Source organism: Phascolarctos cinereus, unplaced genomic scaffold, assembly GCF_003287225.1.
Source record: "Phascolarctos cinereus isolate Bilbo 61053 unplaced genomic scaffold, phaCin_HiC Scaffold_726;HRSCAF=1367, whole genome shotgun sequence".
NCBI classification, from domain to species: Eukaryota; Metazoa; Chordata; class Mammalia; order Diprotodontia; family Phascolarctidae; genus Phascolarctos; species Phascolarctos cinereus.
The window spans coordinates 383,493,444-383,516,153 of record NW_027556098.1 but is presented as its reverse complement, the minus strand read 5'-3'; positions in this window follow the sequence as shown (position 1 = coordinate 383,516,153).

Here is a 22,710-nt window from a genome sequence, read left to right as displayed (position 1 = left end):
TGCACCGGCCTGCCTGGATTATGCGAGATATTCTTATGAGACTGGAAACTGGCAAGTGGGGAGGCTGGGGAAACACCACCTGGTACCCTTTCACAGACTTCTCACGGTCTCTCTTCTGTCCTTACAGAACCCTGAGCACTGCAGGTGGGTTCAGGATCACAGGATTGGATCTGGGGTTTCCTAGATTGTCTAGGTATAAGATCGTTGCTCTAGAGCTGAAAGCGACCTCAGAGCCAGCTCAGCTCCTCCATTAAACCAAGACCTAGAGAGGGCAAAGGACTTGCCCAAGGTCACCCAGATGGCAGTGGGGTTAGAATCTAGGTCCTCAGACTGGAAATCTAGTGTTCTCTCCTTCATTCCTCTGTAAACAAGTAGGGTTGAAGGGGAGGCCTCTGCATCATCCCAGGTGTACATGATCACCCTGTCCCCCCCATGCCTTCCCCCAGGGTGGCCTGGTAATCATAGCAACGGCACCATGGCAACCAGCAGACAGGAAAGAGGGAGAAAGGCCCAAGGTCCGGTACCTGGGAATGCCTGGAAGGGAAAAGGGAATCCAATTTGTTCTGCCCTCAGGGGTCTCACTGTGGGATGGGGAGACATAGCCCCTGTCCTCAGGGAGCCCCTAGTCTGAGAGAGAGAATGGCCTCAATGCCTTCCATTAGAGAAAGTCAGAAAGGATTCTGGAAGAGAGGCACCACATCATACCAGGAAAAGCATTGGCTTTCAACTCAGAGGATCTGAGTTCAAATTCTGGCTTTATCACCCAGGCAAGTCACTTCCCTATTCTGGGCCTCAGTTTTCCAAGCTGCAAAATGAAGAGGGTTGGAAGCAGTGTTCCATACAGTTCCTTCCATGTCTCCATCTGTAGCCTAGTTGAGGGCCAGAGGGAGGCAGGAGAATACAATTCATTTCCCCAAGCCTTCAATCCATCTAATGGGATCCTCTGATGAGTCTGATTGGATTTTTTGTTGTTGTTGTTTTTGATATTTCAATTATTAGCTTGATATTCCTGACAACTCAAGCTTGAAATGGGACCACATTGAAGTGGCTGTCAGAAAGGGATTATACCAATTAGACAATATTTTCCTAATTAAACAACAAATGCATTTATCACTTTTTAGGGGGAAACAACCCAAAACGAACACCCACTGATCCTGAGTTTTATCTGTTTCTCAGCCAATCAGCAATCGTCTCCTCTGGGTGCTGGGAGGTTGGGAATCCTTAGACATCTGCTGGGGCATCTGATCCAACCCCTTCATTTGACAAAGGAGGAAACTGAGGCCTGGAGAAGTGATTCATGCAAGGTCACTCAGTTGGTCAATCAACAAACCTTTATTAAACGCTTCTTTTGTGCCAAATACTCTGCCAGGACACAAAGAAACGCAAAACCAGCCCCACAGAGGGTCTCCACTACTCCTTTCCAAACTGACATGCCATGAGGACGATGGCCCTGGGTCACATGCTCCTTGCTGGTTCCGTCAAGCTTTCTGCTATAGCATCCTGCTTCTCTGGGAGCTTCTTCAGCTGGGAGGTGGGGGAGAGCTTCAAACGGCGTCAGGGAGCCCCTTCGTCCCAGGCTTCCTTATAACCCTCCTTAACTGAGCCCCCATAGCGTGTCTTCTCAGGAGGTGGAGCACAGCTATTGTCAGAAATAGGGCTCCCCATTGGAAGAACAGCCCCTTGACCAACTGTCAAATCCAAGCCAGAGAAGGCTCTGAGAACGAACTGGACAGCGACAGAGCCGGACAAACCCTTAGAGACCCAACCCCTTTACTCGACAGATGAGGAAATGGATGTGCAGACAAGGGCACTTTCTTTAGAACCGAGGGCTCTGCCTTCTGGTATAGGGTTCTGTATACCACACTTTGGTGGTCAATGCCACAAGCATTTATTAAGTGCCTACTGTGTGCAGCTACTATGCTTGGTGGTTGGGATATAATGACAAAAAGAAAACAGTTCCTACCCTCAAGTAGCTTACATGCCGCTAGTGCATTCGATACATATGCCAATGAAGTCAAATTAAAGGAATTTATAGAAAGAAAAATACATTTTTTTAAGAAGGAAAAATACTGAGCAAGGTTGGGGCACTCCGTGTTCCCTGAAGATATGTAGAATAGACAAAACAAGCTGCCCCTCCCCCCATCCTTGACTCTCTCCTCTACTACAAAAGATCATAGCTCCAGAACTGCAGGAGATCTCAGAGGCCATCAAGTCCAACCAAGAGTCACACAAGTGGGTGCTAGGGGGCACCATAGTGCACAGAGCATTGGGCTTGGAATCTGGAACACTCATCCTCAGGGGTTCAAACCTGGCCTCAGATACAAGCTGTGTGACTTTAAGCAAGTCAATTCATCCTGCTTGCCTCAGTTTCCTCATCTGTAAAGTGAGCTGGAGACAGAAATAGCAAACCACTCCAGTATCTCTGTCAAGAAAACCCCAAATGGGGCCATGAAGAGTCAGAGGTGACTGAAACAACTGCACGACAGCAAAAACACACAACTAGTAAGTAACTTGGACAGTATTTGAACTCATGTCCTCCTCGCTCCAAGTCTGGCACTCTATTAATTGCATCACCTCTCTTTATGTTGCCAAGGTGGAAACTGGAGGCCAGAGAGGTTGAAACATGATGAAGGTCATATGGATCAGCGCCAGAAGCAGGGTTGGAGGTCCTGAGGTCTTCTGATCCAGAGCTATGGTCTTTACTCCCAGCATTGTTGCAAGGATGAAATGAGCTAACCCCTATAAAGTGCTTGGCACCGTGGTTGGCACACAGCAGGTGCTTAATAAATGCTTGTTTCCCCCCCACCCCCACCCCTTTCCCTCTCTACCACACTGCAGCTCTCTGTATGTGATGCATTTGTTTGAGTGTCATTGGGGAATGGGAGATATGACCCTCGTGCCTTAGAAAGTTCTCTCCCCACCCCCAAATCAGACTCCTAAGACTTGCTTCCCAGAACCAATCCCAAGCAGCAGCTGCTCTCAGCAGCGTGGTTAGCTCTGCTCTGGTGAACTTGATTATCTTTATCAAATTAATTTACTTTAGCCAGTGCAGCCACCTAATTAAGACATTTCCCAGGGCCATGTTTGGTCTGGCTAATAAGGTGGGAGCAATCAGGTTTGCTGTAAGAATACATCTGGAGTGAAGTGGAGCCCAGAGTAACTCAACTACATTTGCCCTGGGGTCCCCCTGAGACTATGGGAACAGAGAAACTTTATGAAGTCAACTTGTCCATCCCCCTGCCTTCGGGTGGCTTCTGGGATGGGTACTTGAGGGAGACTTCCCAATGTCTCTTAGCATTAGAAAGCTCTCCATTCTAACCTCATCCCTTCCCTTCTTGGTATCATAGGATGACCGAGCTAGTGCAGGAAGGGGTCTTCAAGGCCATCTGACCAACTCTCTCATATTAGTAAAATGATACCCAGATATCCGTGTCCAACATCACCAAGATAGTGATGAGGAGAATTGCCACAGTGTCTTACCAGAGACAGAGAACCGCTTTCCACTACTGAACACTTCTGTCCATGCTTGAGACATGACTCTGCGGTTGATCTGGCCTTGAGCTAGAAAGCCCCAGAATGGTTTAATTAACCTTTCTTCTGTGGCCTAGCCTCTCTGCTCTCCAACTGTGGGAAATGTATTCTTAGGGCGCTGCCCCTGCTTGTCCTTTCTTCACTGGAAAGCTCTGACATTCTATTGCTGAGAGATTGTAGTGGGGAATCTACAAAGTATACTGTCCTTATTTATTGGTTAAAATGCTATGTTCCACCTCAGCAGGCTGTAACAGGGGTGGGGTGGCTGGGCTTTGCTCCCGGGCATTGCTATTTAGAGGGTGCTGACAACATTTGAGACAGTTGATCTTAGCCTTAAGTTTACAAGAATGATTACCTCAAAGAAGAAGTGGGTTCCTCCTTGATCTGGTTCTGTCTTGTAACCCATTTCCCTACACTCTACTCCCAGCTCTGGTCTATCTTTTTCCCATCCACAAAAGAGTCCTGGAATCTTGATGACACATTTTGTACTGGTTGCTTTGGAAAGTCCTAGTTATAGCTCTGTAAATCAATGGGACATGAACTCTTTGAGGGTTAGGGTGTTTGAATTTTGTCTTTGTACACCCAGCACCCACCATAGTGCCTGCACATAGTGTGTCCTTTGTTAATGATTGTTGAAATGATTAGTGGGTTAGAGTACCATTTTAAGGTGGTCAAAGTGGGTTTGAGCCCCAGATACAAGGGAAAATACCCTGTGGCCTGAGGCTAAGCCCTAAGCCCCGTACCCAGAGAAACCATATCCTTCTGGAGGTGAAAGGTTATAAGCTGAGCTTGCAAGGGAAAGGCTAGAAGATATTTAGAGCAGCTGGTGGGGGGGGGCGCGATAGTGTACAGAGTGCTGGGTCTGGAGTCGGGAAGACTCACCTTCCTGAGTTCAAATCTGGCCTCAGACACTTCCTTGCTGTATGACCGAGGGCATAGTCACTTAACCTTATTTGCCTGAGTTTCCTCAACTATCAAATGATCTGGAGGAGGAAATGACAAACCGCTCCAGTATCTTTGCCAAGAAAATCCTAAATTGGGTCATGAAGAGTTGGACGTGACTGACAAACAGCAACAAAGAAGACATTTTATGGGATGGGACTGGCTTAGAATGTGAGCATTTGAGGAGATAATACCCCATTCATGATGTCCAGTCTGCACCCCAGACACATGGCTTCTCTCCAGCCCAGGATTCTAGCTCTTGACGGGCATGTTTTGGTGGAAGGTGTGCCTGACTCCCTTTTGCAATTCATTAAAAAACTATTATTTAGAAGTCTTTTTGGACTGTCTCTTCAAGGGTCAGAGGCATCCAGACCTTTCTGGGTCGGAGAGATGATTGGGAAAGCATCCTTGGATTTAGAGAACATCTAGTCTAACACCCTCATCTTTCAGAGAAGATAGTAAAGTCCAGCAAAGTGTAATGAATTGCATATGAAAAAATACTTTAAATCATTATTGATGAGAGAAATGCAAATTAAAATAAGTCTTACCAACTCCCACCTATCAGATTGGCTAAGATGACAAAAAAAGAAAATGATAAATGTTGGAGAAGATGTGGGAAAACTGAAACACTAATACATTGTTGGTGGAGTTGTGAACTGATCCAACCATTCTGGAGAGAGATTTGGAACTATGCCCAAAGGGCTATAAAACTGTGTATACCCTTTGATCCAGCAATAGCACTAATAGGTCTATATCCCAAAGAGATCATTAAAGAGGGAAAAGGACCCACATGTACAAAGATATTTATAGCAGCTCTTTCTATGGTGGCAAAGGATTGGAAATTGAGGGGATGTTCATCAATTGGGGAATGGCTGAACAGGCTGTGGTATATGAATGTAATGGAATGCTATTATTCCATAAGAAATGATGAGCAGGCAGATTTCAGAAAAATCTGAAAAGACTTACATGAACTTATGCTGAGTGAAATGAGCAGAACCAGGAGAATATTGTACACAGTAACAGCAACATTCTGTGATGACCAGCTCTGATAGACTTAGCTCTTTTCAGCAATACAATGATCTTTAATTCTAAGGGACCATGATGGAAAATGCTGTCCACATCCAGAGAAAGAAACTACGAGGTCTGAATGCAGATTGAAGCATACTATTTTCTCTGTTGCCTTTTTTCTTCTCTTTCTTGTGGTTTTCCCTTTTGTTCTGACTCTTCTTTCACAACATGACTAATAGAGAAATATGTTTAATATGATTGTACATGTATAACCTATATCAGCTTGCATGCCATCTTGGGGAGGGGAGAAAATTTGGAACTCAAAATCTTATAAAAGTGAATTTTGAAAACTAAAAATAAATTTTTAAAAAGTCCTAAAAATCCGAAAAAAGTGTAATGGCTTGCTTAGGGTCACACAGATGGTAAATAGCAGAACTGGAGCTCAAACCTAGATCCTCTGACTCCAAATCTATTGTATGAGGATATGTCCAACTCAAGCAGAAACAGATCATTGTATATGTATATACTGACTTAGAAAATCACAAATTAACATAATATATGTTGTATTTATTTGTTTTACTAAACATTTCTCAATTGCATTTTAATCTAGATTAATAGCACTCTGGAGTTATGTAGCTTGAGTTGAATACTTCTGTTTATATCATGTGGTCTTGAAATCATTCCCCTAAGAAAGTGGGCTTCACCTTTAGGTTTCCTAATACTTTTTTCTTTTCTTGTTTTAGGCAATTGGGGTTAAGTGACTTCCCAGGGTCACACAGCTAGTAAGTGCTAAGTGTTTGGTCTGAGGTCAGATTTGAACTCAGGTCCTCCTGACCTCAGGGCTGGTGCTGTATCCACTGTGCCACCTAGCTGCCCCTGGTTTACCGATTCTTGAGCCAATCCTTTTCTTACTGTGCCATTTGGCTATACCTTGCGTGATGCCTGGTGTATGGAAGGTGTTTAATATGTGCAGGATTGATGGAGTTAGATAAGAAAGAGAAAGAGACAGCAGGAGAGGGAGAGGGAGAGAGAGAGAAAGAGAGAGAGAGAAGGAGGGAGGGAGGGGGAGATGGAGAGACAAAGAGACAGAGACAGACAGACAGATGCATACACACAGACAGTGACAGAGAGAGATAGAGACAGAGAGAGAAACAGACACAGACACACTCATACAGAGAGACAGAGACAGACAGACAGAAACAGACACACACGCAGAGACAGACAGAAAAAGACAGAAACAGACACAGACACGCAGAGACAGACAGACAGAAAAAGAGAGAGACAGAGAGAGAGACAGAGAGAGAGAGAGAGAGAGAGAGAGAGAGAGAGAGAGAGAGAGAGAGAGAGAGAGAGAAAGAAAGAAAGCATTTATTAAGCACTTACCTTGTGCCAGGCACTGTGTTAAGTAAGTGTCGGAAATAAAAGCAGAAAGAAAGTCTGCTCTTGCCCTCAAGGAGCTTACATTCTAATGGGATAAGAGAACGCTTAAAAGGGACCTGAAAAGGGGCAAGGTGAAAAGAAGCCCAGGGTGTCTGATGCTAAGTTGGGTTAGAAGTGAACATGGCTGGCATATGGGCTTCTCCCAATGGAGGTTTGGGGAGAAATTCACCAATCGGAGGAGGAGGCTGAGGGGATGGAGGCAGTGATAGCATGAGAAGGCTGCCAGACCAGAGGTGGAGTAGTGTTCTAAAAAGTGCCATGAGCTAGGAGGGAGCAATGCCTTCCTTCTGAGATCACGTTCCATTTACATTTATCATATGTATCTTGTATACCCCTAGTTGTCTGCATGCCATCTCCGCCATCAGACTGGGAGCTCCTTGAGGGCAGGGACCTGTGTTTACTTTTCATTCTATCCCAAACACTTAGCACAGTACCTGGCACACAGTAGGTGCTTAATAAATGCTTCAAGGCTTATCAAGTACTTCCCCCTAAGCAGCCCTGAAAGGTGAATAGTACAAATATTACTGACATCCGTATTTTACAAATGAGGAAACTTAGCCGTGTGTGTGTGTGTGTGTGTGTGTGTGTGAAGTCACTTGCTTAAGAATCATCTTGAACACAGATCTCTCCACAGTACCACATGACCTCTCTTTTAGTAGATATGAAATTTATCAAAGAAAACCAGGGCTCATGATCATCGCCTTTTCCTCATTATAAACATCTTCATCAGTGTGGTCATCACAATTTTTAACATCTGTCTCTTCAGTTCACTTTCTAACGCTTGGGGACCTAGATGGCTTTGCTAAAGGCTTCCTTCCAAAGGGTCCAGGAGGCCTGACTAGCTCTCTAAGGGAGAGGCTGCCATTGTTAGCATAGAAGGTGATGGGGCTCAGGCTTGGCTCATGAATAATAATGAGTGTGAGGATAAGCACACCAAATGCTAGGCTCTATGCTGGGTGCTGAGGGCACAGAGAGAAGAATGACAGTTTCTGCCCTCAAGGAGCTTACATTCTACCAGAGGAAGCAACATTTTAACATATAAGTAAATGCAAAATGTATACAAAGGAGATATCCTTTGGTAGAATGTGCTCATTGGGTATTTTTCTAAGATAAGAAATGTGAATGGATTTTTATTTTAAATCAAATATAATTATTAATTTTTTTATTTTAAAGGAATAATCATCTGAGAATTTTGGATACTATGTCTTCCTATTCCCTAACAGACCTGGCAGTGAAATTTAGGGGAAACTCTTGCTTTTGCCCCAGTTGCTGCCAATGGCTCTGTCCATAGTGATCCCCAACAGCCTCTCCCCACCCAGTGGCCCATGGGAGCCATCTCTGGCTACCATTAGCTCAGCAGCCGGCCTTGACGCTGAAGCAGAGGCCCCTTGGATCCCATCTGGGCACGCCTTTAAATTTTACCACCCTGTTTATGCAGCTCAAGGCACCCACGTTAAAGATGGCAAGCTCCATTTAACATTTATGACAGCACAATGCTCCTAAGTGTGCAAGAGGGAGGGGTGTGGGCTAGGGGCTTGGGGCTGAGGAAAAGAGAGGCAAGCTTGCTCATACCATGCCTCAGGCACTTGTACTCTAGCTGCAGAGAGTTCTACTATTTTGCTCACAAAATTGTTTTTTTTAAGCACTACCCAGACCTACTCCCCAGAGTCTCTTTCCCAAATAACCTCTCTCCTTCAACCTGTTGCTTTGTTAATTCCATCCTTACCATCATTTTTACCATAATCATCTTCATTCCTGCCATTTTCATATCATTATCTTCATCCCTATTAGATTATACTATTTCCTGTCATAGGCATCACTCTCATCATCATTTACTCCATCATCATGGTCTTTGCCCCTGCTAGGGTAGGACCATTTTCCATTAATCTCATTGCTATCATCATCATCATCATCATCATCATCATCGTTGTCATTGTCATTGTCACTACTCTCTTTTTAGCTACCATATCACCATCATCAAGTGAGAACAAATGAAATAATACATGTAAATCAGTCAATTATCAAGCATTTATTTTGAGCCTATTATGGTCAATCAATAAGCATTTATTAAGTGCCACCTAGGTGCAATGTACTGTGCTAAAACAACACGTTTGAAATACAAATAGAAAGTTGAGACAGTACCTACTTGCATGAGGTCTTATTCTGATGGGGGAGACAGAACATAACTGTCAGCATTTATATAGTGCTTTATGGTTTGCAACCCCCCCCCCAACTTGACTAATATCTAATTTTATTCTCATCACAACACTGGGAGGTAAGTGTTATTATTATCCCCATTTTATAGAGGAGGAAACTGAGGCAGACAGAGATCAAATGACTTGCCCAGGGTTACCCTGCTAGTAAGTGTTTGAAACTGGATTTGACGTCAGGAATGGTTGACTTTAAGTCCAGGACTCTATCCATTTATTAAATGTATTCTATGTATTAGGCACCATGTTAAGTCCTGGCAATACAAAGCCAAAAATGGAACAGTCCCTACCATCAATGACCTTATGTTCTATCAGTAGAGACCACATGTAAGTATGTACATATATACAGAATAAATACAAAAGGTAGTTTTGGGAGGGAGGGAACCAGCAGCTGGAGGTGGAGAATCATCAAATGCTTTATATAGAAGGCATTGTTCCATCTGAGTCTTGACAGAAGTAAGAGATTCTGTGAGATGGAAGTGAGAAGACATCCAAGGCACGGAGGGAGGCATCCTAGATCATTGATGAGTGAGTGAAAAGGGAAGATGCTGAGCAGTGTCAAAAGTAGCCAATGTCTGTTAAACCAAGAATCCTACTAGGGTCAAGATGATGAACAGTGTTGCATTGTAGATGGTGGAATTTGTCCAAGGAGTTTCAGGCCTCATGCAGACCTCAATCTGTGGCTTCTGACACTGCTCCATAAATGTCTGCTTTTGCTTTGCATTGCATTACCATGCTTATTGCTTTCTCTATACCACTGGTGGTATAAACAACCAACCACCACCACCACCACCATCATCATCACCCTTACCTTCATTTCCATCTTCAGCACCACCATCATCATTTCTTTGTCTATCATTACGATCATTTTCACCATTACCACCATCTTGATAATTTTTACCATGACCATAATCACCATCATCCTGATCATTTTCATCATCACTGTCATCACCAGCATCATATTTATCATTTCTATCTTTACCATTATCCTCATCATCATAACCATTTTCATGTTGTATCATCATCCTCACTGTCTTCACCCTCATTGTCATCTTTGTTATCATCATCACCATCGCTGCCCCTATTGCTGCTATCTTCATCATCCCCATAACCCCTGTCATTGCTCACACCATTGTCATTATGATCATGACCATGATTTGTACCATCACCTCTATCAATATCACCCTCATGATCATCAGTGTGAGCCTTTGGGACAATCTCATGTCAGGGGGACAGGAAGGCTTAATAAAAGATAGGCTATTCACATTATTCTCTTTCCATGTCCACATGCTAGGATCATAGGATCACAGATTTAGAATTAGAAGGCAATCGAGTTCCTCTGCCTCATTTTACAGATGGGAAACTGAGGCACAGAGCAGTTAAATGACCTGCCTAAGGCCATCTGAGGCAGGATTTGAATCCTGGTCTTCCTGGCTCCAAGTCCGCATCCATTGCCCCTCTACTATATTCTGTGCTGTTTGATTTGCTAAGGCTGTGTGTGTGTGTGTGTGTGTGTGTGTGTGTGTATGTGTGTGTGTCTCTGCATGCTCAGAGAGGATCATACAAAAATGCATCAGATCAATGAGTGGTGGTGAGGGAATGGGAGGCCTAGGGAGAATGGAAAACAAAGTTAAAATTGCTTTTAGAGGCAATATTGCTCTTTGCTCAGATACAGATCCAATTGTTTCAAGGCAGTTATAAATTGTTGCCTCTGCCACCTTCTACTTCTAAAAAGTACAGAAGCATCCTTGCCCTTTATGTATTCACTGTGCAGAGAGCCACATCAATATTTTGAAAGATCCATGATTTTGTCTATGGGGCTACTCCTCCACAGGTAGAGATTGCAGCCCTTCCATGCCTTGGTAACTCACTTTGCGAGTTGCTACAGAAAAAAAAAATCGACCCTCTGGTTGGATCTCGGATGAAAGACCTGGAGTCCATCCTGGGGCCTCTGTCTGAAGTCCTTCCAGCTCAGTGGGATCTGCTGTGGCTTGTGCTCCCCTGGCACAATCTTTGGGAGCTGGGGTTCATAGCCACGCCACAGTGAGACAGACACACAGGGACAACCACCCAGGCAAGCAGACTCCTCAAACCTGCTTTGCTCTATCGAGACAAGATCTCACCCAGTTCTTAGTGTCTCCTTCATAGAATCATAGATTTAGAACCAGAAGCATCCTTAAAGGCCATTGAGTCTAACCCACTTATAACTGAGGAAACCAAGGAACGGAACAGTTGAGTGACTTACCCAAAGTCTCGCAGCTAGTAATACTAACAGCTAGCAGTTATGTAGCATTGTGAAGGTTTGCAAAGTGCTTTACATATGTTAGATCCTTTGGAGGTGCTCTTAATTATCTCAAATTTACAGTTGGGGAAACTGAGGCTTGCAGAGGTTAAGTCATTCACCCGAGGTCACAGAACCCAAGACTTCCTGACTCCTAGTGTTTTATAGGCACAACGTAAGGGATTTAAGGCAGGTTCCCCACCCCTGGATTAAGGGATCACCCCCACCTAACCCCCCCCAATCCGCTCAATCTTATCTGTTGCCATAGATAGCCTCAGAATGATGGAGAAGTTGATGTCCTCAACGGAGCTATTAGCAGGAGTTGCTTCCTCTCCACCCCCAAGATCAACTGCCCTGGCTTGTTGGCTGCATGAGCCTGTCTTCACTCTTCCTCTTCCCCCATCCCTCTTCCTCTTCTCCTCTCTGGCTCTTCTTCAGTTTCATTTTATCCTTCTTTCAGATGCTGTGGAAAGAGCTATATATACACACACAGCCCATTATTCCAGCTGCGACCAAGCCGTACATTATTGTGGAGAAAAAAAAAAAACCTGTTTGTTTCTGCACCATCACCTGCAGCCATGACATGTACTCCGAAGCCATCTTCCGTTTACTTAATGATGTAGATCCTGGTCTCATTCATATCAAGCTGCAGGCCAAACTCCCTTTCTCAGGCGCTATTGAGGCACTGGTCCAGGGTTTGTCCATTCTCTCAGTTAACCCCCTTCACTACTCCTCTCTCCTTCACATACTAGGATTTAGAGCTGGAAGGGGCCTCGAAGATCATCAAAGGCTCAAGGGCTCCACCCTTCAAGAGTCCTTGTCTGAAGCCCCCACTGCTGGGTGCCCTCACCCTAACCTCCAGTCACCTTATATTTATTTTGTCTATAACCTGCACTTACCACTTGTGAACATGTTGCATATCTCTAGGACAATAAATAGAAGGTAAGCTACTTGAGGACAGGGCTTGTTTTTACTTCTCTCTTACAGGCAGTTGGTGGTGCAGTGGGTAGAGGGCTGTACCTGAACTGAGGAAGACCTAAGAGAAAATCCAGCCTCAGACACTTTATATGTGACAACCTCAGGCTGCCTCAGTCTTCAACAGGAGAATGGTGATAATAGCACCTAACTCCCAGAGTCACTGTGAGGATAAAATGAAATATTTGTGAAAGTGCTTAGCATAGTGCCTGGCACACAGTAGGTGCTTAAAAAACACCATTTTTCTCCCTCCCTTCTCTTCTCCTTCCCTTTCTCTTTCCTTTCCCTATCCTTTTCCTCCCATTCCTTCCTTCCTTCCTTTTTATTTCTACCACCTAGCACAGTGCCTGGCACACAGTAGGTATTTAATTAATGCTTGCTGATTGTTTGATTCCCAATCTTTTCAAGTATGAGGCAGGGGGGCAGATATCAGGTGCCCTAGCTCTAAATCTATAATCCCATGATCCTTGCCTGTCACCATTCCTAACATCGAAATATTTCATGGGGTCTCCTCCCAGTACATGATGGTAGCTCTACCATTAATATACTTTGATTGAGAAAAATGCATGGTAGCAACAAGCTGCTGTGAATTCAGTCATGCTTTTAAATGAATTTGTATTTTATTAACCAAAACAGCATCTGCAGACATTTGAAAAATAGTAATTGACATATGTTTGGAGGCATATTATTTATTCACTCTGCAGAATGCCAATGCTTGGTGTGCGTAGGATTTGGAATCACCCCACATCCCACTAGAGGCAGGCAGTCCGTGGGCTGAGGTACCTGAGTTCCAATCTCCTGTGAGGCCCTCTATCTGTGTGACATGGAATAAATCATTTCCCCACCATGGGCCTTGGTTTCCTCATTTTTAAAATGGGGGGCCCTCCATATCTCTCCTACCTCTGTGTGCCTATGAACCATTGAGTTAGCCTACCCCTTTCTTTTCATTAGAGGATGAGGCTAAGGCAGAGAGAGGGAATGGGATTTGTCCAAGATCACAGAGGTCATAAAGGTTGGAAATGAATGATATAATCCAGCCTCCCCCAACCCCTTATTTTACAGAAGATGAAACTGAAGGTCAGAGAAGGAAAATGGCTTGTCCAGGGTCCCATAGGTAGAAATATGCAGAGTTAGGATTTGAACCCAGGAACTCTGGCTCTTGATCTGGGACCTTCTTCACTATACTACAGCTTCCTCGTTTTAGTTAGAAAATCTTAGCTGAGTGCCTGCAGCATGTACAGCCCAGGATTCTGCCCCGAGGGTGACACTAGACAATTCAATGAGCTTTTATTAAGTGCTTACTGTGTGCTAGGCTGTATGATAGGAGTGGAAGGATCGTTGGTAGGACATGGACCTGGCTCTTAAGGAGCTTATGGATGAGTGGGAGCTCAGACCATAACATGAGGAGTAGGGAGGTAAGAGCAAAGAAACCACAGATGTCTTGAAAATATGTTAGAACCTTCCAGAATACTGGCAGAGTCTTGTAGGACCCATGGTTTTCTCCATTCCATGGTGAGGCATTGGAGGGTGACTCTCGTTGAGGTATTCTGTAAGTGGTAAAGCCTGGATTTGACCCCAAGCTTTCAGTCCAGGGACTCTCTTTGTATCCCCAGCACTTAGCACAGTACCTGGTATACAGTAAGTGCTTAATAAATGCTCATTGACAGAGTGACTATGCCACACGGCCAGAACAAGACATGATAAGTGTTTAAGTAGTAATAATAATAATTTGTATTTGTTTAGTCCTTCATGGTTTACCAAAGTGCTTTCCTGACAACAATTTTGAGAGGTAAATGGCGCAAGGACTAGGGTCACTGTCAACCTTAGGTTGAAATCATTTCCTCTCTAGCAGAACTTCCAAGTAAAGAAGCATGGAATGCCATTTGACCTTCTCATGTAGCAAAGCACCTGGTGCTGATTCCATTCCAGCTGAGATCCACAAGGTGGAGGGTCCATTGCCCATACAAAAGCTGATTGAAATCTTCTAGGTTATATGGCAAGGGGAGGTTATCCCCCAGGACATCAAGGATGCCTCCATTGTCCACCTTCATAAAGGAAAAGGAAACAGGTTGTCCTGTCACAATCGCGGAGGAGGTGTCTCTCGGTCAATGCTGGCAAGTTTTTTGCCAAAGTCCTCCTTAATAGGTTGATCCTTCACCTGGAAGATGGTTATCTCCCCGAGAGTCAGCATGGCTTCAGAAAGGGCCAAGGAATGGTCGATGTGGTGTTTGCTGCCCGACAACTCCAGGAGAAATGCCAGGAGCAGAACAGAGGTCCGGACACACCATGTGTAGATCTGACCAAGGCCTTTGATCCTGTCAGTTGTGAGGGGTTGTAGAAGATGATGGTGAAAGTTGATTGCCTGGAGAAGTTTATCCGTACTGCATGCCAGTTTCATGATGGCATGCTTGCATGGGTTCTGGGTAAAGGATGATGCTCTCACACTTTCCTAGTCATCAATGGAATGAAGCAGGGCTGTGTCATTGCTTCCATGCTTTCTAGCATGATGTTTTCAGACTCCTTCAATGAGAATGAAAATGGCAGCAAGGTCAGCTACTGCACTGATGGTAAGCTATTTAATTTGAAAAGGGTACAAGTCAAGACTAGAATGGACAGAGTTGGTGCGTGACTTTTTGTTTGCACATGATTGTGCACTCAATGCAGCCTCTGAGGCGAGGCGCAGCAGAGTACGGATCGATTCTCTGCTGCTTGTGCTAATTTTGTCCTGACAATCAACACCAAGAAAACAGCGGTTTCCCACCAGCCAGCACCGCAGCATCCATATGTGGAACCATTGGTTGCAGCAAATGAAGGAATATTGAATGCGGTGAATAAGTTCACTTACCTTGGCAGTATACTTTCCAGGGATGTCCACACAGACTATGAGGTTGACACATGCATTGCTAGAGCTAGCTCAGTGTAAGATGCTGAGAAAAAGTGTAGAAGAGAAGAGGAGCAGTTGTGCTGACCTTATCCTTGTATGCTTATCATTGGGAAACCTGGACAGTAAACCAGAGCCATATCACGAAATGGAGTTGCTTCCATTCGAATTGTCTTAGGAAGATTCTGAAGATCACCTCGCAAGATAGGGTACTGGACACTGAGGTCCATTCTCAAGCTGAACTGCCAAGCATGGGAACTGCTGCAGAGAGCACATCTTTGATGGGCTGGCCGCATTATTCTAATGCAAAACGTACATTTGCCTAAATGACTTTTATGGAGAACTCACACAAGGCAGGTGCTCACATGGTGTCAGAAGAAGTAATACAAGTACACTCTCAAGGTCTCTCTGAAGAATCTGGAATTGATTATGTGACATGGGAGACAACCCAGCATGGGATGCTCTCATCAGAGAAGATTCTGTGCTCAATGAGCAAAGCAGAATTGAAGCAGCTCAAAGGAAACACGAGATACTCAAATGTAGAGACGTCGCCGCTCCAAACGTTCATGAGGTCTGTCTGTGCCTAGCCTGCGGTAGAGCCTTTCCAGGCTCCTGTGGGTCTGCTCAGCCCCAGTGGGACACACTGTCCCTTGACCCCAACATAGTGACGTCAGTTTGGTCCTTTTGGAACATGAAGGAAAACAACCAATGACCATTTAATGACAGGGTTTGGGAGCGGTATGGAGGGAATCTGAGAAGCCGAGAAGCAGAGAAAACAGTCTCTCTCTGTCTCTTTGTCTCTGTCGCTACCTGCCTCTTTCCCTCTGTCTCTGTCTCTCTGCCGCTGTCAGTCTCTGTCTTGGTCTCTCTGCCTCTGTCTCTCTCTGTCTTTGTCTCCCTGTCTCTCTGTCTCTGTCTCTCTGTCTCTGGTCTGTCTGCCTCTGTCTTTCTGCCTCCATTTCTGTCTGTCTCTGTCTCTCTGCTTCTCTGTCTCTGTCTTGGTCTCCCTGCCTCTCCACCTCTCCACCTCTGTGTCTCTGTTTCTGTCTTGGTCTCACTGTCTCTCTGCCTTTCTGTCTATGTGTCTCTGTCTCTGTCTTTCTGTCTGTCTGTCTCTGTGTCTCCATCTCTGTCTCTCTATCTGTCTTTGTCTTGGCCTCCCTGTCTCTCCACCTCTGTGTCTCTCTGTCTCCCTGTCTCTCCACCTCTGTGTCTCTCTGTCTGCCTGTGTCTCCATCTCTGTGTCTCTCTGTTTCTGTCTCTGTGCCTTTGTCTCTTTGTCTGTCTCCCTGTCTCTCTGCCTCTATGTCTCTCTGTCTCTGTCTCCCTGTCTCTTCACCTTTGTGTCTCTCTGCCTCTGTCTCTTTGTCTGGCTCTCTGTCTCTGTCTCCTTGTCCCTCTGCTTTTGTCTCTTTGTCTTTGTCTCCCTGTCTCTCTGCCTCTGTCTCTTTGTCTCTCTCTCTGTCTCTGTCTCCCCATCTTTCTGCCTCTGTGTCTCTGCCTCAGTCTCCCCTTGCCTTCTACTCCAGAGCCGGGCCTGCCTGCATGTGTCTGTGCCCAGGAGCCCCCACAGCTGCTCCTCCTCCCTGCAGTTCTCCTCGGTGATTAAAACTCTCTGCCTGGGCTGGACGTGACCCTGGCTCTCCACATTGAGGAGATGAAAGATGTTGAAGTTGCCCTCCTGGTTCAGCACTTCAGCTCAGCAGCCTGGGGATGAATTATGCATGGCAGTCCCTGCAGCCTGGCTTCTCCTTCCAGAGCCGGCAGAACCAGGCCAGGATCCCAGCTCCTGTCTACCCTGGAAGGCAGGATTAATGCTCCTAGCTGAAAGCCCAGGAGGGGCCAAGGAGATGAGTTCGGGTTTCCCCCTCGTCTCCCCCCATTTTCCTTGCTAAATGCTTCTCTTCTGCAGATGCCCCATGGCTTAGTGAACTAGCAAGACGAGCCTGGAGTGGAGGATGGGATTCAGAAGGGCTTGTTGAACTGAACTGAGTCTAAAGACCAGGGTTTCAGTCTTGTCTCTGCCCCTGGGCTAGCGACATGACCCGTCCTGGCATCATCTCCTGCTTCTGGCTTTGGGGTTGTCCTTGCTTGAGCCAAGGAGGCAGGGGCTTCCCCCAGGAGCACCATCCTCTGGGGATGCATCAGCCCCATGGCTTTCAAAAGAAATATTTGGCCAGCCTCTAGGGGCCCCATACTGGTGGCCCCAGGCTCTTCTCCTCCTGCCTCTATTCTGTTTTAATTCTCCCTGGTTAAATAAAGGTTCCTAGGGAAGCTAGGAAGGAAAGGGACAGCCAGAAGCAGGGGACCCCACAGTGTTAGGAGAAGGGGCAGTATTGGAAGAATGCTTGCCAGGGATCCACAGGCCAGCGCAGTGTGCCCAAGGGACACTGGGACTTAGTCTGTGTCAGAAGTTTAGCATATCCAAGGCAGAAAGAGTATTAGAATGTCAGGCTGAGAGGGACCTCTCAGAGAGCTGTATGGCCTGGAAGGGCCCTTAGAACACAGGGATATGAGTTAGGAGAGTGCTTAGGAGAAAGAATATCAGAACTGGAAGGAGCCTTAGAACAAAGAATTTTAAATCTGAGAGGGGCCTTAGAATGCAGAATGTCCAAGCTGGAAGGAGTCTTAGAACCTAGACCCTTAGGGCCTTAGAACTTGAAATGTCAGAATTGGAAGGGCCCTAGAACACACAATGTGAGAACTGGAGGGGACATCAGGTCACAGAATGTTAAAGCTAAGAAGTGCCCTTAGAAGACAGAATGTCAGAGCTGGGGGGGCCCTTAGAACACAGAATGTCAGATCTGGGTTGGCCCTTAGAGCACAGAATATCAGAGCTGGGTTGGCCCTTAGAACACAGAATATCAGAGCTGGGTTGGCCCTTAGAACACAGGATGTCAGAGCTGGGAGAGCCCTTAGAACCCAAAATGCAGTTGGGAGGGGCCTTAGAACCTAAAACGTCAGGTCTGAAAGGGGACTTAGAACACAGAATTTTATAGCTTGGAGGGCCCAGTTCTAGGAAGTAGCAAAGACTTACCTAGAGTCATGCAGTGAGTTAGGCATAGCTGAGACTAGAATTCAGTTCTGCTGCCCTCTTCCTGGAGCCTCTATACTCAGCCCCTTAGTGCCCACATCAGAAGCTTGGGGGGGATAGCATTTCAGATTGCTCTCACTGTAGCCAGGCCATGCTCAGATCTGTAAAACAAGAAGCTAAGAAACCACCTTGCACACAGTGTCTCTGGTCCTGTTGTCAGGGAACAGAATCAGCCTGATTCATTGGTGACCCTGTCTCTGACGTTTTAGCTATGTGACCTTGGACAAGTCACTGCTTGGAAGAGATGGCCTCTGAGGTCCCTTCCAGCTCCAAACCTGATGGTTTTTTTCCTCAGGCCAAGTGAGGTAGGGTTGGGGAGGGACCTGGGACAGGAACTTGACCAGGCTCTGGGTGGGGGCAGTGATGGAAAGGCCAAAGAGAAACCTCACGGAAACATTTTTCCTCAGAAGGAACCCTCAGCCTCCCTCCCTCCTCCTCTATCCCTTGATGATTTAATAGACTTTGATCATGCCCCCTCTCAGCCCTCGTCTCTCCAAATTGAAGAGGCCTATTTTTCTTCTTTCTTTAGCTTCATTTTTGCTTGGGAGCAGAGAAGTAAGAGAAGGGGGTGGGGCAGAGACACTGCAGCTCCATGGAAAAATACTGAAATAAAGGCTGGCACTGGGGGTTGGGGGGGTAGCGAGAAGAGAACTGATTTTGGAGATGGAGGACCTGGGTTCAAATACTCACTCTGCTATTGACAGCTGGCCTGACCTTCATCTAAATCTCTCAGTCTCTCTTTGCCTCAGTTTCCCCATCTAAAAACTAGGGGCTTGGATTAGAGGCCCTCTGAGGGCCCTTGCAGCTCTGTGGACATGCCGTTTCACATCAGCTGAATTTTGATGGGAGTGAGAGGAAGCCAGGATTTAAATTAGCCGGAAGGGAGCTAGGAAGTCAACTACTTTTACAGATGAGGAAACTGAGGTCCAGAGAGATGAATAATAATGCTAATAGCTAGTGCTTTCAGGTTTGCAAAGTTATTTATAAATAAGATCTCATTTTATCCTCCCAACCCTGGGAGACAAGCACTATTATTATTCCCATTTTAGAGATAAGGAAATAAAGTCAGGGATTAGGTGACTTGCTCAGGGTCACAGAGCTAGTTGAGGGTCTGAGGCAGGATTTGAATTCAGGTCCTCCTGCCTCCAGGTCCTGAGCTTTATCCAACGTGCCCAAGGTCACATAATCCAAGAAAGGATTTGAACCCAGGTCCTCTAGAGCCAGTATCTTCTCCACTGTATTTCTCTGCCTTCAGTTTTTATCCAAAGGGAGGCCAACTCCTTCCAAATCCACCCCCTCCCCCACTCAGTCCCATGGCAGCCTGCCTGAGCCCCAGCATGGTAATGGTGAAAGGAAGAAGATGACCAGAAGTCAGGAAATCTAGGTTTGAATGTTGGCTCTGACATCAACTATTTGTGTGACCTTGGCAAGTCATATAACCTCTTGGAGCCTCAGTTTCCCCTTCTGTAAGATGAGGAGTTTGGACTAGGTAGATGGCTCTTAAAATCCTTTTTCAGCCCTCATAATCTATGAACCTCACATCTTTCCATCTTCTTCCTGCCACTCCCATCACACCGGAAGTGGAATGATTAAGGGCTAGGCACACAAACACACAGAGCTCTCATGTTAAACATTCCCCATGCAGAAGGCGCCATGCTCTGCTACCAGCTCTAAATCTGATCACAGATAAGTGACTTTCTTGGCTTCAATTTACTTATCGCCAGAGGGAGGATAATTCATGGGCTGCCCCAGCTTGGCTCCCCAGGCCCTGATAAGAGACATTCTCAGCTCCAAAGAAGGGGTTCCTGGAGAGAAGAGAGCACCAAAGTGCCTGCTCTTTGATACAACTCCTTGAAGTAAAGTCAGTGAGATCTGAGCTCCCCCGGAGCCCTGGAGACAGTTCTACCTGCCTCCTCTCAGTGTGGAAAGGAGACCCAGCTGAGGGAGGCCAGTTGGGTTTGCTTGCCTGGAGAAGGAAAGACTGATGGATGATTGAACAATGCCCCATCTCTGGCAAGGGCAAAAAGCCAGATTTCTGTTGTCTCAACTTCAGGGCCACAAAAGATTTTAGCTAGGTACAAGGATGAATGAAGTTTGTTGAAAGGGTTCCTCCAGGGAGTCTGTCTCTGGACAGGGTTTCTTTCTTTTCTAAAAAGTGGTTTTTCTTTTAAAATTTTATTGATATCTTATGTTTTTACATCACCTTCTTTTCCCAGTATATCCTTTCACTCCTTCCCCTCACCCCTCTGTTACAGTGGAGAATAAAAAAGAGGGGGAAAAGCAGCTCTGAAAACTGCTCCAAACATCCCGTGAGTCGGACAGGGTATGTTCTGTCTTACACTTCCATACACTGGTGCTCAGCATAGGCGGCTGTAGTTTAGTGGAAAGAATACTGGATGTGGAGACAGAGGAGGTGGCTTCTGCTTCCGGCTCTGGCACTATCTGTGGCTTTGGGCAAATTCACTTCACTATCCAGGGCCTCAGTTTCCTCCTTTCACAAATGAGGACAGGCTGACTTCTGAGGGAGTCCAGCCTGTTAGATTTAGTCCTTTATTCCAGCCTCCTGAGATTGTTTGGGACACTGATTCTTCTCTTAACATAGGAATACATAAGACTTCAGTAGCTCCTGCAACGTATGTATGTATATATGTGTATGTATTCATGTGTGAGAGAGAGAGAGAATGTGTGTGTGTGTGTGTGAGAGACAGTGTGTGTGTGCATGTGTGTGTGTGTGTGTGTGTGTGTGTGTGTGTGTGTGTGTGTGAGAGAGAGAGAGAGAGAGAGAGAGAGAGAGAGAGAGAGAGAGAGAGAGAGAGAGAGAGAATGGATGTTTAGGGATATATTTATTTTGCAGTTAATGAAAGGTAAGGGGATAGGGCAAATCACTTTGTTCTGAACCCAGTTGCCTCTATGAAAATGAGGGCATTGGACTAGCTAGCTGGCATTGCTCCTGCATATTAAGGTTTGCAAATCCTTTACATATATGATCTCATTTGATCCTTACAACCTTGTGAGGCAAGTAGTACCAAAGTACCTTACCAAGCTCCCATAACTGGTAAGTATCAGAGGCAAGATTTGAACCCAGGTCTTCCTGGTTCCAAGTCTACTTCATCCAATACAATATGCTGCCTCCCTAATTCTTTTTGGCGGATAGAAACAACGAAGCTTAAGACAAAATTAATAAGAATATCTGGTCAAAATAGGATGGTTTATGCTTTGTCTTCCTACCCATAGCTCCTTCCTGGTGTTGCCTGTTCCTGTTCACCTTCTCTACCTCGGACAGTGCTAGACCAGCCCCGCCTCCTGCCCTTCTCCCCTCTTCCCCAGCAGCAGCCTTCGGTCTTGGGTCTCAGTCTTTCTCCAACAGGGTGGTGTCCAGGAATCTGCTCCCCCCTCTCCACAGCCCTATCTCCCAGTAAATTAATCTTGCAACATTGATTCGAGGGCACATCTCATGTTTCTTGACCCAGTTGCAGCTGTGTGACAGGCTGCCCACCATGCTGTTTGATCTTTCAGTGGTCTCATTTGGATTCCAGTCAACTGGTTTTGAGCTGCTTCCATTCCTGCTTCCCCCTCCCCAAATCTTCCTGAAAGGATGGCATCTGGAGGAAGGGAGGCCTTTGTCAGCAAAGCTGCAGCAGCAAAAGGGGCTTTCATCTCATGTGATGAAGGTTTTTTTCTGATCAGCATAGACTTTGGACCAGAGAAAGAGGAGGTTCCTGGTGCCAGGAGAGCCTTTGGGGATCAAGCTGGCCTCCCTCTCCCTTTCCAGAAGGACATCACAACAGCTGCCGCTGGGGGGAAGTCTCTCCACTGAAGTCTTAAGTGGGACAAGTCTCTTGAAAATGAAACGAAAAGAGAGGCTGCAGGACCACCTTAGAAGCTCTGCTTGGGGTGTGGGGGTGGAGAAGACGGGAAGTTGCTCAGGGTGGGAACATGGAAGAAGACGAGTCAGAGGCAGCTATTGGCTAACAGGGGTGAGCACCAAATTCAGATTCTTTAGAACTGTACCCAAGACCCCCTACAGTTTAGAAAATAGAACTTTTTAAACAAGCTAAAGAAAAAAAAATCCAATATGATAAATAAAGGACCAGGGCAGAAAGCCAGCTGTGGTGTGGTGGCAAAAACCCCTGGCCTGAGGGTTCAAATCCTGTCTTTGCCACTGCCTTGCTTTGTGACCTTGAGGAAGTCACACGATGTCTGGGAGCCTCTTTGTCTTAATCTGCCAAACGAGGGAGCTTGGAATGGATTCAAATTCAAGTTCAACTGACCTTTATTAAATGCTTTTACTGTGTATGAGGAGTTCTGCTGGCTCCTGGGGATGTGAAGGAGGAGAGGAAACTTCCAA